Raw genomic sequence first — 10,452 nt, forward strand, 5'->3', positions numbered from 1 at the left:
GCTTCCCCCTCTCCCCCTCCCCTTGATGTGGCCTCTTGTTTAGCTCGTGGCGTGACCGTGATGAAGAAATGTTTCTGGGCGCCTGGCAGGGTGATCTTTTTATGTAATGAGTCAGGATTTTGCCAACGGAAGGAGCCGGCTCGGAGCGAGGACCGAAGGGCTGTCTCCTTTCAAGAGGGGGAACCTGCCAGGCGAGCGGCACCCTCTCCTCGGGATCCCGGCTCGCTGCGGGCGTCCGTTTGTCCGCGGCTCGCGGGGGCACTGACAAGTGGTAAGTTGCGCTCTCCTTCCGCGCCCCCCGCCCTCCCGCCGCCGGGGCGACGCGCGGCCCCGCGCACGCCCCCGCCGCCTCCGCGGCCCGCAGGTGGGGCCGCCGCCCCGCGCCCCGCGGGCAGCCGGGGCCGCGCCCTGCGGCGGGGATGGGGCGGCTCCGCGCCCGGCCGGGCACCTGGCCGGGAGGCCGGGAGGGCGGGGGGGGCGGCCGGGCCGGGCCGGCGCGGCTGCCGAAGGGCCGGGACCGGCGGCCGGGGCCGGGGCTAGGGCCGGAGCCGCGGCCGGGGCGCGGGAGGCCGCCCCGCGGGGCCGCGCATCGCCGGCCGCCCTCCCGGCGCGGCCCCGCGCCCACCTGCCGCAGGCCGCGGAGGGGCCGCCGGCGGGCGGGGAGGCCGGGCCCGCGCCCGGCGCGGAGCGGGGCCGCCTGGCCGCCGCGGCCGGCACCCTCGGGAGCCACAGGTGTTCGGTCCTGCCGGGAGCCCGGCCGCCGGCCCCGTCCCGGTGCCCCGGGCGCGCTGCGGGGGCCGACTTTCGCCGAACGCAAATAACCGCAAAGAAGCGTGCTTGGGAGAGGCGACGATACGTAGCGTTTGATAAGCGCGTGGGAAATAAGACCAATCTTCCAAATCCTCATAACCCTAAAGCAGTCAGTTAATTCCTCTTTCTACAGGCCATGTATTTCATTTTAACATTCCTACTTAGCCGGAATTTCCATCAACTTCTCTGCGTTCTTCCCTCAAGATGCATTTGCCGATTACACAGCAGTTCAGCGAGGACAGCATTCTTTGGCTCGGTACTTCGATTAGAAAGAGCCGAGTAACTGTAACAGAGGCTTTTCAAGCGCAGTAATTAGTTTCCTTTTTAGTAACTGACAGCACTTACCTACTTCAGTCATCCAAGTGTAAACTATAGTGCTTTTAAACTTGGATTTTATTTAGAAGTTCTGTTGGAATTATATACTGAGGATTTAGAAAGTATGTTCCTTTTGTCCCTACTTTTCCTCTCATCTTTGAAAGAAGTTATTAAGCAACATAATGTAGGGGTAGTAATGTTTAGACACGCAGCTGAATACTTGAAACTACCACTATTAGTGGGAAAAGACCTAACTGTTTCACGTGAAGTGAAAATATTTTCGAGTTTATTGTACAAATAACAAACAGAATAATGGGAGACATCTCTGTGTAGTGTGTCAACTTTAGCTTGAAATATAGTGGAACAGAGAAACGAGTTGTTACTTTGAAAGAAATCTTAATAGGTATTTTGAGTGCTGGATCTAATAAATAACTGTTACTCTGGGTGAGTTCCTTGTCATTTTAGAGACACAGAAGGTGCTGCTTACCTACTCAATAAATAAATCATAAAAAGTGACTAAAAACAAATAGTATCTGTTAGCAATTCCTGCTGTCCAGAAAGCGAAGGAGTGTGTATTGTGACTTGGCTACAATATTCTCTTTTATTAGTCTGAAAATTACCCACTTTATAGGCAATGATTCTCTCAGTTGATTGGGCATATCTTACTTAAAATTGAATCTCAGAAGGTTGTGGTTCCAGAGTCGGGGTTTTGGGGGCGAGATGAGCTTATGTTTTATCCAACTGGCCCACAAAGTCCCGCTTTTGGTGGTCACTTTGTTCTGCAAAAGAAACCAGTATATTATGGCTCTTACAGTGGACATTAAATGTAGTAAACTATTGTTGCTTTTAAAAAAGGCTACTATACACTTTAAATAAACTATAATACTCTAATGTTGTCTTCAGCAATAAGAAGTGAATAGAAAATACTGTCATTCTGAAAGTTAAACATAAAAAAAAAGTTTTCTAACTGTTGGTGGAATTTTTCTCTTAAAAAGCTAGTGAAGGCTGAAGAAAATGTTATATTTCAAAGAGTGGTCATTCGACATAGGTGAATTGAGAGAAAAGGAAGTAAGCCCCTAGAAAAGAGAGGCAGCTTAAAGCCCGCAAACATCATATAAACACCAGTAACATTTGTATTGTCAGTCTCCTCCATTTTTTGCTCACAAAGTGTTCAGTTTTAATGTATCTCTTCAACTAGCTGGTTTTTTGTGAGTGTGTGCGTGTGCTTGTGTGTCTACATGCGTATACTCTGTATCTATGAATCAATTTAAAGATTCCTAATTTTTGTACTGATAAAAGTTGTAGAATATATTTGTATGAGTAAGGCACTGTAAAGCTGTTGAAGTTCATATTACTATTTACATTTTGCTATCAAAATCCTGAAGAATCTAAGCATAATTTTTACTTTAAAATTATATACTTCTACTTTCCCGATGGGATTGTAGTATGTGTTGAAAATTTGTTAGTAGATAAGCTGAACTTTCTTGTGGTTCTGAATATACTGTACCCATACTTAAGACTGAATGAAACACATTACACTCACACAATAGAATTTATACAACGGCTTATGCATACAGCACATGCACACAAAATACATACACGAGCATCCTCTCAGCTGGTGCAAATGTGTCTGTCATAGTTTGACGTCCTATGCCAGCTAATCACCTGCTTAAGTTACACATAAACACCTAGGCATTCACACTGTGGTCACATTATAATTGCAGTCAGATTCATTTTAAGTGCTGACCTACTCAGGTTGACTGAATCAATTTGAATATTTCAAAAAGGCCTGGAAATTCAGCTGCAGTTACACAGTGATACACTGTTAGAGTGAAGTTGTTGGTATGTGATGTACCACATAACTATATGCAGGATCTACATATTCATGCAAAGGGAGATCATGCTGAATGATCAAGATCTTTCTATGGAATTCTGGTATTATACATTGCATAGCAATATAATCGCTACACATGTGAAATAGGACATATCCAAACCTCAGTGCAACAAATTCCTCACTTGCTTAAGACTGAAATCTGATGTGGAAGAGCTTAGGGTAGAATTGTGCTGCTAGTATGCATTTTAGCTACTATTTTGCATTAAATAATGCTGTTCAAAAGCAGCATTTATGAGAAGGTTAAATTTTCATGAACAAACTAAGCTACAAATTTAACTGTAGAAATTTTTTATTTTTGAATTAGAGTACTTAGTTTGTGAATACATTCTAGACCAGTCCAATACTACAAGTTGACAGAATTGGATTGGTTTAATTCCTGTGGTCTCTTCACTAGTATTCTGAGAACACAAGAGCAGAAAATCAGAGATTAGAAAGTGGATCAATGTGAGGATTTTGCTTTAAGGGAAAAAGAAACAACGTACATACCAAACAGCAGCAAAGATCAACTCTGCTCTGCTGAAATACAGCAGTTGCTTCTCACCAACTATTACTTTAAAGCTCTTAAATTAAAACATGTAATGTTGTATAGCTACTTGCTATAAGATGTGCTTTACATAGCCGTGCCTTAACCAGCTATTTTTAGATATTTTTTTCAGATAGGTTCTATTTGATTCTCTATTGAAGATACACAAAATTCAAATGCATTTCTTCTAGCGCCAATAACCCAGCTATAGAATTAATAAACTATTTAAATGACTAATGAGCAGTGTTAAAGAACACGGTTACACTTCTGGAGGCCTTCCTCATACAAAATTTTTAGTCACATTTTTTCCCATTAGTAAGCTTACAGAAAGAGCTCCTGTTTGTCTCTAGCGTGCAGGACAACTGTCAGTTTTCTACTACTGTGGGTATCACGCGTATCTATTAAACTTTAAATGTAAGTTCATTTCATATGTGTTACCCAAATTAATGATGATTAGACAAAACAATGATAGATTCCCTAAACATCTATAGTATAAAAATTTGACCTCTTTCCCTCACACTGGTTTTCCCACAAGGTTTGCATGCAGCATGGGGTGGTGGCCTCAGAGTTGAGACTCCTGAAGTGCATTGCGTATCCAGAGTATTAATAATTAAATACCTGGGATCGGTCTACCTTGCTGTTTGAAATGAAGAAAGAAATTTACAGAAGATAAAAAGTAGGTGGTATGTTTGGAATCAAAATTAATTTTCCTTGAAATGAAAATGGTAGTGAAATATTGAAAAAATAATATTTAGAAAGATCAACTCCAATTATTTATTGCATCTATAATTTACAAAATTGAAAGCCCTACTAGCTATGTTTCTATTTAAAATAAATGTAAACCTACATTTTTAGAATTACTTTTTTGCATTTTTAAGCAAACCTTTAAAAAAACAGCTTACAAACACTGAATCAGCAAAGGATTATCAAATGGCCTAATCTGTTTACTTTTGAAATTTTATTGAAAGCAGTGAAAAGATCAGGATCTCCACCAGAATTCAGTGGCGTGGTTTGGGGATTGGTCTGTAGCCTGCATTTTCTGAAGCAGGGCCTCAACCTTTGACATCTCCTGACCTCGTGTTGCAACAGAAAAGTTTTGTGACTCCCCTCTGATCTAGCCATATAAAAAAACAGAGGGAGGTAGTGACCCTGAGTTTGGAAACTTATGACCTGGAACAACTAAAAATTTTGCCTTAATAAAGGCTACAGAATCAATCGTCCCTTCCTATGCAGCTATCCAGAGTTTTTCCAGAGCAAGAACACAGACACCTAAGGTATGACTTTTAAATTGTGTCCTGTTCTTTGCTCTGTACATGATACACATCAACACTGCCTGTGTAAATCCTGGCCTCGTGTCACAAAGAAAGTCTATGCAAACATACACCAGTATGTTCAGAATGTATTTTGCAAAGGTATGACTCAGAAATCCTTTTTTATTTGCCTAAAAATCACATTTAGCAGGTTAAGAAGGAAAAAAATTGGACTTTTTTTGATGGTGTCAAAATATTAGGGGAAAAACATTGCTATCACCTGGAAGCTGCACCCGTAAGTGGAAGTGGTAGAAAAGTGGTTGTATTATATGAACTTCCAAATCCACCTCAGACCATGCAGCTTGAGACTATAAAGTCTGGTGAAATTAATTAATTTAAGGCATCATTTGCCATATCACAGTGCACATCGGTTAATAAATACGCAAATCTCTTGTTGCAACGTTGTATGCTTTTTGCAGTCAAACAGTGTAGGGAATTTGGTAAAGGTACAAACATGGAAAAGAGAAACAAAAGAATCAGCTTTTTCTGCCTGTTGTCAAAATGCCCAAATAATTTCTATTTACAAGGTTTCAGGGCAAGGGCAATGTTTATCTAGGCGATGTGTGAATGGATAGGCGTTATTCAGCTTGTGGATGTTTTCAGGACATTTCTACAACATGTACAGAATAAATAAAGATAATAGGAATAGAAATAAAAACACATCTATTACTGAGGTAACTTGCTTTGTGAGCTAGCCAAATATGGCTACATGTTAGCAGAAGGTTTCAGAAGGTTATCACTGTATTCTGCTTCTTGTTGGATATAAGGCTCTTCCATTATCAACATCTTATTTTTCACACTGGAATCATAATTCTCGAGAGACAAGCTCCCGAGTTTTGAAATATTTTTTTTCTTTTCCTGTTTGGAGCACACCTGCTCCTAGCTGAGCTCAAAAAACGTCTTAAAAATTATCATAGAATCATTAAGGTTGGAAAAGACCTCTAGAATCATCAAGTCTAACTGACGTATCTGTCCCATCTGATTTCCTAATATACTGAATGCTTACATTGTTGATACACGTTAATAACTTTAAACAAAACTATTCTGATGTTTTCAGTTAACACTGCTGTAATATTTTAATTTAGCTGTTAATGGGCGAGACTACAATTCACCAGTGTAATGTAATATTGATGCATTTTTGCTATTCTAAGTATCTCAGCTTCAGTCAGACAGTCCAAATCCTTTTAGTGGAATCATGGCCTTTCTATATGAACTGATATAAAATAGTAGCTAGACACCAAATTTTTAAAGTAATAGCTTTTCTTTTGTTTTGTAGGTCAGGATAAGAATTAAAACAAAACAAAAAAGACAAAATGTGTTCTGCCAAGGCACATATAAATGGTTTTAGGAAAGGGTGAGAAAAATCAGGATGATTCAGGATTGGCCCACAAGGGTCACTAAAAATAACGGAATGCAGTAATTTTACTGAAGGGATACTTCTATTTGTTACATATTGTTACAAATGTCTATTTGAGTCAACATAATCTAGATTTTTGTTTTGCTGCTGCTGTTTGTATAAAAGCTTTCTTTTGTAATAAAAGGCCTGTTTCAAACCACACAAACTGCACACACCTCTGTCAGTAGGTGCCTGGATGCTGGTGTAAGTCAGCAGTATCTCCACTGAAATCACTGGACCTACATCAACAAAAAATACAAGTGAGATCACAGTAAAATTTCATACACCTGAGGAAAGAACTGGGTTTATTTTTTATGTTATAACACAAACAAAGAGCAAATGTATTACACAGAACACCATATGAAAAAATACATGAGGAATTGAGCATTGCTTTTTTAAACAATATTATTATATTTTATACGTTATGCTACAAGAATCCGTTGAAGACTATGCCTGCTAGGTGCCATTTAGTGTGGATTATTTTAAGAGTAACTTTTCATTAGGCATATCAATTGGATAGGTGTAACTAGAAGTTCAAATGTGCTGCCCATTTTACTAAGGAGATGTCTAAATGTGGCGCATTCAGTCTATACTAAACTGGATTCCTCTTTGCATTTTTACTCTGATAGGACTTTCTGTATTTATGGAAAACTGCCCACATGGTTGGCTGGAACATATTTTAAAATTCTTTAAAATGATAGATGTTATATGATTTTATTATGTATCATTTTCTTCTATAAACTAATGTTCACACTGTCACTAAAGTAAATCCTTAAAAATGGGAGATGCAGGTCAGCTGTTAATGATGATTAGTTTTTTTCTTTTTGGGAGCTGAAAGAAGAAAAATGGTCCTGGATTGTCTGTGCTTTACACATAATGGTTTTAGCTTCCCAATACTAATAGTATTCCTAAGATAGCTGCTTCAGAATTCACTTTGGTGAATGGACAGAACCATTTTATACCTCCAAAGTAAACAAGTTAGCGGCTATTTGAAAAACTACAATTTTCTTATGCAGGGGACTAACAGGAAATTATGAAATCCTGAAGCATTGTTGGAAAATTGTTCTAACTTAAATAATTTTTCTTTATAGTTTCATTCTTGATGTTCCACAGCATTCACTACTTCCTGCATGGCTCTTCACCGCAGGGAAAATGAGGGACTTTTGGGGGCAGATGTGTTTCCATTACACTATCATAATGCCCCTAAAAATCCTTATTGCTCTTGCAGTATTCTTCTGTGTTGCTGGGCCTGGTGTGACCTACTTGAAGACCTAGTTTATAAGTACAGCTTTTCTCTAAGAACACTTTTAAAAAAACCACTGAGTTTTATTTTGTTTATCTTATATTATTTTTAGTTGTGTTTACTGTTGCTTAAAATATAAATGGCAAGATTTGCAACCACCTGTTGGTAAACAAATGTCATAAGTCATAAATCCAAGGGACATGCTGATAACTGCGTGATATTATGAAGAGGGATATATTTTGGCTTAAGAGTGAGATCTTCACTCTTTTGGTAAGATTAACTTGTTTTTATCAGAAGAATTTAGTGTATATGTCTGAAAACATTATGCGGATTTTGCAAGCTAATTTGAATGACTGCTACAGTGGACCTCACTTAGAATATTAACTGCTTTTAAGGACATATGTCAGGTCATTTATCAAATTAATAGACCTGCCCAGTACTTTAACTGAAATTAAATGCATAAAAATATTAAAATAAAATTTTCATACATTCCCCAAATAAATTTACAATTAAACCTAGAAAAGACATTGTGGGTTCTCAGCTATTCTATGCTTATTCGACCCAGAAGGTCTTTGGGTGGGCATACCTCTTGCTGGGTCTTTGAGGCAGGAGGGATAGCGCAGTCCATTGGGAATGCAGTTGTGCTGTATTGCTCCTCTCTCTACCCCTCTGGGTGAGGGAGAGAGATCTCCGAGAAGGGAGTGCCCACACTTAGTCTCTCAGGCACAGTTTATTCCTGCTAGGTGGCAGGTTCCCCTGAAGTCTGCAGAATTCTGCAGTTCTTGAAGGAAAAGGCAGAACATATACATGTAAACATGGTTTGTTTTTGTCTGGGTATTGCAGCGCAATATATCATCAGTTTAACGTGCAGTGCTGGTAACATTTATTTCGGTAGCTGTGTGTAGAACAGTAATATAACTGGTTTGTGTTAAATGTACCCTTGCCTTCACTGGCTAGCTTAAAAGAAATAATAGATATACAGCGTCATATAGCGGTGTCTAATATCTTTAAATAGCCTTCAAAATATTTGGTGACATAGGAAAGAAACTAGCTGGATAGATTCTCCCCTCCCCTTTTATATTAAAGTTTAATCCCCAAGAAAATCCTTGTCTTCATTCTGCTAAATGAGTGTTCCTAATTTTTCAGGCAGGAAAATCTTACAGGTTAAGTCATGTCCTATAGGTCACCAAGCAAGCTTGCTGTTATGACTGGAACCCAGAGCTTTTGATGCCCAGATAAATACCACAGTAACAAGAAAATTACTTTCTAGTAGGACAGAATGAGCCATGTTGCACAATATTATATTCACAGGTCAAAACGTGCTGGCATATGCATTTCAACATAAAACATTTCCACATGCAACAGCATTTCAAATGTATGTACAGACAGAAAGCAGTATAAAAACTAGTCATTATACTAATTCTAAATTTTCATATCAATACTTCAGTGATTCTATTTGGACCACTGATGGCAAGATGATTCCTAGCACCTTCTGACATAAATGAAAGGTGTTGTAACACAGACTGGCTCGAGGCTTATGCAGCCTTTAAATTATAAAGTTACTTGCAAGGTACTAGATTAATTAAATTACTAATTTTATTAGTAAAGTTCTTTGCCGTCTGTGTGCGTGTTTAGCAAACTTTTTACTTCCAAGTAACACTCCTAGCTAAAGACTCTGCAGCTAATTGAAAATGTTTAAAAAAAAAAAAAAAAGTATGAGACTACAAATATTCTATGAAGTTCTGTAATATTAAGGATCAGTGAAGAAAGCACTCCCAGAGCTATAAATTGTATCACCTTTATATAGAAGACACTGCCAATATGAACAGACTTGAATTTTAATTCCTTTTTAAAAGTCTTTTGGGAGCTATGCTAGTCACAATACTATGTAAAGAATACTGTGATAGATTTGAGCATTAAAACTGATCTGATTTTGTATTTGTCCTATGTTACAATCTTACCTTACATTTAATCTTTCACGAATATCAGAATATTTCTTTTCCTAACATATGAAATTTTACGAAAGATTGCTTGCATGTATAATTTGTAGATTTCAACAGCTAATTCTTACATACATACCTACTTATACACATGCAGGACCTAGTAAAAGTCAGATTCCCTGTGAACATATGCTCTGTAAATGTTTAAAAATATATTTATAATATGACACTGCTATTGACACAAATACTTGCTTAGACCTAGCAATCCTGAGATTAAATTCAAGGAAGGGAAACAAAATCAGTAACACTATATTCCAGCCCTTTTTATATGTAATAGGAGTCACCTGACATACTACTGTCATTTTTTTTTACACATTTTTATCACTGAATAATAAGCATTAGAAAATAAGAGCCAAGCACATGGTTTGAGATGTGTACTTAAACCTTCAAATTCTTGCATCAAATTGGTTTTTAAGTATTTACATTATTTTGGTTTCAAATAGTATGTCACAAAAACCTCTGGATCTGATACAGCCCCAGAGGAAGGACTGCAAAACTCATCTGTAAAACTCTGCTGAAGCTAACAGCACTTTGTCTGCGAATGGGCTGTCAGTATGTTTCAATATTAAATATTTTGTAAAAGATAATTTTGCTGTCTGGTTGTTTTTTAGATATGAGCAAAGCAAAGATTTCTATTAGCCTCTCCTTAGGGATTTTAATTTCTTTTAATTATAGGACCAAGAGTCATTAACAGGAACCAATGGTGTTTTTCTAAAAGTTAGAACAGTAGCAACTAGGTAATATTTTTCAAATAGAATTTCCACAGTGGAAAAGATATTAAATGTTTGTTATGTGCCAAGAAATGAGTAATGCAAGAATACTTTCATTCTTTTACAAAATGGAAGAGCATTAACAGCATTTTAGGTTTTTATTATATTTAAAGTTTTTGTGATTAGCAACAGTCTCATAATAGATAAACAAAAATAGCAGAAAAGACATGCAGTTATTAAATAGGCCGAAT

General features: G+C 38.3%; 1 long non-coding RNA gene across 1 annotated transcript; it reads left to right on the top strand.

The window, feature by feature from the left end:
• Nucleotides 1-138: 138 nt before the first annotated feature.
• On the top strand, nt 139-10,078 carry LOC135315207 (uncharacterized). The gene is made up of 3 exons (XR_010374656.1): nt 139-271; nt 4,078-4,225; nt 4,511-10,078. It is a non-coding gene; the product is annotated as an uncharacterized LOC135315207 (long non-coding RNA).
• The last annotated feature ends 374 nt before the right edge of the window (nt 10,079-10,452 follow it).

Source organism: Phalacrocorax carbo, chromosome 10 (assembly GCF_963921805.1).
Source record: "Phalacrocorax carbo chromosome 10, bPhaCar2.1, whole genome shotgun sequence".
NCBI lineage: Eukaryota > Metazoa > Chordata > Aves > Suliformes > Phalacrocoracidae > Phalacrocorax > Phalacrocorax carbo.